This window comes from Rana temporaria, chromosome 5, assembly GCF_905171775.1.
Source record: "Rana temporaria chromosome 5, aRanTem1.1, whole genome shotgun sequence".
NCBI classification, from domain to species: domain Eukaryota; kingdom Metazoa; phylum Chordata; class Amphibia; order Anura; family Ranidae; genus Rana; species Rana temporaria.
Genome location: NC_053493.1, coordinates 108,105,465 through 108,113,296, shown reverse-complemented (window position 1 = coordinate 108,113,296; position 7,832 = coordinate 108,105,465). Strand labels below are relative to the sequence as shown.

The window sequence follows — 7,832 nt, the reverse complement described above, 5'->3', positions numbered from 1 at the left end:
CCATCAACCCAGCGGATTTGCATGGTCCTACCCCATCTTATCCCAGGGCATTACCAGCTCCTCCAGCCGGATCGCTGACAGAGATAGCACTTACACCAGCCGGCCAGAAGGCCAGACTAGAACTCGGCAAAAAGACCAGACCAAGTGCAGCCACCCATCCTCACCAGAAGCACCCTTCCAGATGGCTCAGATGCAACCATAGGCCGGCCCCCAGTATCTGTCGGACAGCACGGCATAGTCCCTGCTGAAACCATCCTTCCAGGTGCAATGACGTCATTGGATTGCATCCACCCTCCACATGTAGGAGGTGCTTCAGCAGTCCTCTGACAACTGATAAGAACAGATACTACACTTGATCTTAGCCAAAAGGCCGAGAAGCGATACACACACACACATACAGTGTACATACAGAGTATACAGACACACAATATACACACACACACACAGTATACATACACACAGAATACATGCACTGAAAAGGTACTAGAGAGGCGGGGCAGCTATAATCTTGGGATTTTTAAAAAAACACATATTTTTACATACTGTCCCTGTTTTTTTTGAGGCTGGCAACCCTGATGGGACCCCCTAGTGGCATGGGGCCCTCGGGCAGTGCTGAGTGCCTGAATGTTCAGTCCGCCCCTGGCCCTGTCTATCCCTACTTCCCATATGGTTTCAGAAGCCAAATGAGAATATACAACTATAGGAATCACTGATGTCATAACCATACCTCCTAGCCTTCTGAAATGATAAAAGGGGACATGTTTTAGCACTTATTATGTGGGCAAAAACATGTCCCTGCCATGGCCACAGTTACACGGACCAAAAAAACCTAGTACAGAAAATGATTGGCTAAACTACATTAATACTTTTATACCTCTTTTTTTTTCCATTTTATATTAGCTTTTTAAAGCGGAGTTCCACCCAAAAGTGGAACTGCCACTTTAAGCACTCCTTACCCCCTTATGTGCCACATTTGGCATGTCCTTTTTTTTGGGGGGGGGGGAGTGGGGGCTTCGATAGGAGTGGGACTTCCTGTCTCACTTTCTACTTCAACCTACGGGCCGCCTAGGCAACTCCTTCTCTCGCCTTAGGCAGCCCCTTCCTCTAGACGATCTCCTGGGACAAGTTACAGGTCCCAGGAGATCACCTGTCCACTTGTAGAGTGCAGCGCGACTCGCGCATGTGCAGTGCGTGCCTGTCCGTGAAGCCGAAAGCTGTCATGGCCGGGTGCCCACAGAGTGAATGGAGGCGCCGACGTAGAGGGGGGAGAGGAGCAACGCTCCTGATGGCCGCATCGCTGGACCATGGAGCAGGTAAGTGTCTGTTTTTTTTAAAGTCAGCAGCTACACTTTTTGTAGCTGCTGACTTTTAATAAACATAAAAAGGCTGGAACTCCGCTTTAAAATAACAAATGTAATAATACAGAGGCTGCATAAAAGATTAGGGCAGCATAACACATTTGGTCGTAAAATAGTACTACTTTTGAGGCTAGCAGAATAATAGCAGACATGGGGGTTGATTTAAAAAAAAAACAATCAGCTTCCAGGTTTTGTTTTGCCAAAGCGTATTTGAACAAGTTGAAGTTAGAAGCTGGTTGGCTACCTTACAGAGCTGCAAGAGATTGTTCACCTGCCAATCAATCCCAACATCTCTTGGCAAGACTTTATAAAAGTTTAATATAGTTTACAATTTCCTCTTAATTTTATATGCATTTTTTTCCAAGCCTTTCCTTATAATCCTTAATTTTCAAAACATTTCCTAAACATGTCTTTATTTATTGCAAAACTGTTTAATTTGGCCAACACATTTAACATGCTATTGAGATGGACTATTTGTCCTGTCCACATAGAAACAATTTAACACATAATTTCTCTGGATAATTCACATAATTAATCACATTGGCAATCTGTACTTGGGTGATGTAAGTAAGGTAACTAATTCCTTTATTCCAGATGTATTTATGCACTTTCTCTTAAGAAGTCAATACTTACTTTCGGTTTTATTAAGGTGAATGCAATTTGTATCTACTTGGTTCAGACACTTCCCCTAATTAACTAGGGAGAACTGATAACATTCTCACTTAACAGTGAAATACCCTATCCAATAGCCACTTACTGTTAAATAGAAAAATGCAGAAATTTTACACTATTTCCTTCAGATTAACAAAGAAAATCCAATTTATATTGCCAGACTAATACAGTTATCTGGATATACTGTAGTTTTTTTCCATCCTGATATACGGTTTGAATTCTTACAAGAGAAGACACAATTCCCTCAATAAATCATATTCTAAGTTCCCATACCTCATGCAGTTACAGGAACATTGCTGCAGTATCTGACCCTTAACCACTTTCATACTAAGCACTTATACAGTACACCCTCCCGCCCAGACCAATTTTCAGCTTTCAGCGCTGTTGCACTTTGAATGACAATTGCGTGGTCATGCTACACTGTACCCAAACTAAATTTTTATCATTTTGTTCCCACAAATAGAGCTTTATTTTGATGGTATTTGATCACCTCTGGGATTTTTATTTTCTGATAAAAAAATAAAAAAATTACAGAAAATGTAGAAAAAAAACATTGTTTTTTGTTTCAGTTACAAAACATTGTAAATAAGTAAGTTTTCTCCTTCACTGATGGGCACTGATGGTACTGCACTGATGGGCACTGATAAGGCGGCACTGATGGGCACTGATGAGGTGGCATGATGGGGTGGCACTGATGGGCACTGATGATGGGCACTAATATGTGGCACTGATGGGCACTGATAGGTGGCACTGATATACAGCACGGATGGGCACTGATAGGCGGAACAGATGGGCACTGATAGGCATCATGGACGGGCACGGATAGGCAGCATGGATGGGCACGGTTTGGACGACACGGATGGGCACTGATAGGCAGCATGGATGGGCACTGATAGGTGGCACGGATGGGCATGGATGGACACTGATGTACTGTAATGTGTTGTACTAATGGATGCCAATCAGTGCCAAACAATAATGCCTGCCAATCAGTGATGCCCATTGTGGGCACTGATTGGCATCCATTATACATTTCTGATTGGCATCCCTGGTGGTCTAGGGTGGCATACCTGTGGTGGGCATCCCTGGTGGCATCCCTGGTGATCCAGTGTGGGCATCCTCTGGGAGGCTCCGCTGATAATCGATCAGCACAAACCCCACCTGTCAGAGGAGCAGCTGATCAGCTCTCCTCTACTCATGTCTGACAGACGCGAGTGAGGAAAAGCAGATTACCAGCTTTTCCTGTTTCCAATCATGGCTGATCACGTGGTAAAGAGTCTCCGTCAGAGACTCTTTACCTAGATCGGTGTTGCGGGGTGTCAGACTGACACCCCGCATTAACGATCAATGCGATGCACGCCCCCTGGGGCGCGCAGCGGCTCAATATCCTGAAGACATCATATGACGTCCAGTCAGGATATTGAAACCACTTTGCCGCCGTCATTTTGCTATATGGCGGGCGGCAAGTGGTTAAAAGGTAAAAATAGGGGGGAAAAATAGCAAATAAAGAAAAAATAATATAGTGTATACAATTGCGATACAAGTCATATTGTAATTTAATGTTATTAAAAATGACCTTTCCTTTTCATTCTGCAGCCACTGTAATTTTCTATAAAGTCATGCAATGTGGCTACATGGAGTGTGTTCTGTCCACTCCCCAGAAACATAATTTCCTGCTTGTATGATTGGCTCAACAATTTTCCCAGAAGTCAGACTTTAGGCATCCCCTGCAAAAAAATAATAATTTTTGGTGAAATATTTCCAATAGAGGCACATCTAAGAGTGCTTTCACACTGAAAGTGCCCAGGCATCGGCAGTAAAGCGCTGCTATTTTTAGCGGCACTTTACCGTAATTTTTTGCCACTTTTCTGCCACTAGCGGCACTTTTAACCCCCGCTAGCATTTGAAAAATGATTAAAAGCGTCCCCAAAGCGGGGCTGCCCATTGATTTCACACCGCTCCTAAAGAAAAAAAATTTGACGCCCTGCCAGCACAGTGCACTCAGGCTTTCACACTGGGATTGCAACTGAGTCTTTTTTCAGGCGCTATTTTTTGCGCTAAAGCACCTGAAAAACGCCTCAAGTGTGAAAGGAGTCTAAAGGGCCCAGCAGATTTCGTCATTAGTGCCCAGCAGCTCCACAGCTGACAGATAATTATGAAACTACTCCCATTAGACTCACTAAGTAGAGAGGCACAGAGAAACACACATAGATTTCTTCAGAATAACAAAAGGAAGGAATCTGCAACAAAGGTTTTTATACTCCTTGCAATGTACATCAATCACCCGGGGGAAATGTTTTTTTATCAACAAAAGTGGAGTTACGCTTTAGGTCTAGTCATGATTATTTGGTACAGTCCTCTTTGTAAAGATATACAAACAGCCTTGTTGCAATGGTTGATGTAAAGATGCACACAAGAAGTGCCATTTGAACTCTATGTAAATGAAAAACATAAAAAAAAGAATCTATATACATAATAAATGTGACCTTTGCTCAAACTAGCAATCTAGCTATGCATCTTCTTCAAATTCACCTGCAATGAACCCTAAATCATGAATAACCTACACTGTAGGACTTTCTAGGGCACTGTAGTGCTCAGTTTGACAGTCTGCCTATGATAATCACATGATAAATCTCAGTTTGATAATACATTTTTTTTAACATCCCAGCTACCCTTTGGATGTGCTGCACTCCTTTTTTCAGCATCTCACTAAAGATATAAAACTAGTGCAGAAAAATACCAGGAAATTTTTATTTAACCTTAGACTCTGAAGAGGCCTCTGGGAAACACATTAAAGTGGCCCTGTCTCAAAATGAACAATCAACAACAAAAGATAAGACTGAATACTTGTACTGTTGTAACAATACTCTGTGGCTTGTGCTGCTTTAACAATGCTCTTATCATTGGAAATCCTCCTAGGATACATTGTGTGGCTGTTATCTGTCAGACTTGGCTGTCACTGATATATCATGTCTCCAAACATAGTTGGGAACAAACCAGATTGGTTGTTAGTCATGAGATCACCATGTCGGCTATGACATAGTGATCACATGCATGCTAGAAGTTCATTCTAAAAAAAAATGACGTCACTATAGTCTGAAGATAGTAATGTGCCTCTGTTTATTAGCGTAATTGAAAGCTACAATAACAGTATTAAAAAATGCACACATGAGCATGAAAATTGTTAAAACCAAATAAAAGCTTTATCTGCCTAAAATTATTTAGGTGGATAAATTAGTCATAAATAAGTATGGCACTAATAAGACACTACTCTATTTGTCTTTGACATCTACTGTAAGCTTTGATAATCTATGGTTATGAAAGGGTAATAATTAAACTTGAAAAATGTAGGGGAGTAATCTGTTATGTATTATTAATATTTAATTCCCAAATATGGAGTTTTGGGCATTAAACTGACAAGTATGCATTAATTTAACCACTTCTCGATGGCCGTACGACTATATATGGCCGCAGGGTGGTTCTACTTCTCTGGGGCGCCGTGTTTTCACGTCTGCCCCTTTCCGCGTTCCCCGCGCGCGCTCCCAAGCGTGCAGCGGGGAACTTCTGTGCTGGCCATGTCCCTTGGACACAGCCAATCACAGATCGCCATGAACGGCCAATCGGAGTGGGCGTTTGCTAGGCGATCTGTGCGGCCCATGAGAGATGATCTCCTATGTTTACATAGGAGATCATTTCTCATTGCCGGCTCTCACAGACAGCGGTGCTGTCAGGGAGAGAGGAGACCGATCTGTGTCTCTTGTACATAGAGACACAGATCGGTCACCTCCCCCAGTCACCCCCCTTCCCCCACAGTTAGAACACTATATAGGGAATACATTTAACCCCTTCCTCACCCCCTAGTGTTAACCCCTTCCCTGCCAGTCACATTTATACAGTAATTAGTGCATATTTATAGCACTGATCGCAGTATAAATGTGAATGGTGCCAAAAATGTGTCAAAAGTGTCCGATGTGTCCACCATAATGTCGCAGTCACAATAAAAATCGCAGATCGCCGCCATTACTAGTAAAAAAATAATAAAAAATAATAATTCTGTCCCTTATTTTGTAGGCGCTATAACGTTTGCGCAAACCAGTCGCTTATTGAGATTTTTTTTTTTTTACTAAAAATATGTAGAATACGTATTGGCCTAGACTGAGGATAAAAAAAATTGAGCTATTTATTATAGCAACAAGTAAAAAATATTTTTTTTTTTCAAAATTGTCGCTCTATTTGTGTTTATAGCGCAAAAAATAAAAACCGCAGAGGTGATCAAATACCACCAAAAGAAAGCTCTATTTGTGGGAAAAAAAGAACGTCAATTTTGTTTGGGAGCCATGTCGCACGACCGCGCAATTGTCAGTTAAAGCGACGCAGTGCCGAATCGCAAAAAGTCCTCTGGGCAGGAAGGGGGTTTAAGTGCCCAGTAAGGAAGTGGTTATGTATATACTTATTTTTTATCATGAACTTATCATTACACTGTAAATATTGTATCATTACTTTTAAAAGGCAGGATTTTGCACCTATTATATAAAATATTATATCTGCAATTATTGTAAACACAGATGTGTTTTATGTCTCTGCAAAATTCTTTACTATAATAGAGAATACTTTTACCCATTCACATGGGTCTCCTTTTGAGCAACCTACATTCTAATGTCCACCAGACATAAATATGCTATTAAAAATGTAAATAGTATTATCCTTTTAAATGTATGCATGGCTGGGCTTGCACCGCTCCCCACTGAACCCTTCCCACATTCAGACCTGTTCCTGTGAAGCAGTTGGGAGGCAGAAATTATGTGTAGGCCAGTGGTTCTTAATCCTGTCCTCTAGTACCCCCAACAGGCCATGTTTTATGAATTTCTCTTAGATAAAATAGCTGTCCAAAATACCAAGCCATTGACTCTGATTTAAAGCACCTGTGCAAGATAAAGGAAAACCTGCAAATGTAGCCTGTTGGGGGTACTTGAAAACCACTGGTGTAGACAACTGTGACCATATTATCATCCATAGAACAAACAAGAACAGTAATACGTGCATATTCACTGGTGCTAAATCAGTCACTGTGAAGTAATGAAGAATTTAACCAAAATATCAAATACATTTATATATGCTATAGAATCACATCATTGGAGGAGAGCAGGCTGATTTTCCAGCATAGCTAAATAATTCTCTCTCATACAAAGGTTATAAAAACTCTCTTGCCAGACACATTCTAAATGCTGCAAAAGTTCTAATTCCACTGTACTGGAAATATACACAAATACCAACCCCCAAATAATGGTTACAAAAGGTGAGCACTAATGGAAAGATAATCCAACTCATACTTCCACAGACCTTGGTATATCTTTACCTTAACTGAGGAATACAAAAAAACTGATTGGGACCTGAAATGTATAATAACAAAAAATGATACTCTTGTTATACCTGAATTTAGACTACATCCTAAGAAATAACATGTCAAGCCTTCTAGACTAACTACCTAGACAAACCTTTGAAATATCTTAAATAGTTCAAAGAGAGATACTTAATATAGAAGTATGGGTTTGGCTTTTCTTCCCCAGTCATACTTACCTAGGTGGATGCAGCATTGGTCTGATGCTGAATCTGTCCCCCACTAACTCTGCATTGAGAACCGAGCCATCGAACACCACCGATGGCTCGGTTCTCTCAGCTCCCCGAGAGCTGCTGACTGTCAATCAGCAGCTCTCCTGCCCTGCTTTTCCACGCTCACTGGAGTGCTGAGCTGTGAAGGGGCAGGAAGCGGCTGTTTCAGTGTCAGATAGGCTGAGACGGGCATCA

The 7,832-nt window shown here is 41.5% G+C and overlaps 1 pseudogene; it reads right to left on the bottom strand.

The window, feature by feature from the left end:
• Positions 1 to 275: 275 nt before the first annotated feature.
• On the bottom strand, positions 276 to 382 carry LOC120942191 (annotated as a pseudogene).
• Positions 383 to 7,832: the final 7,450 nt, after the last annotated feature.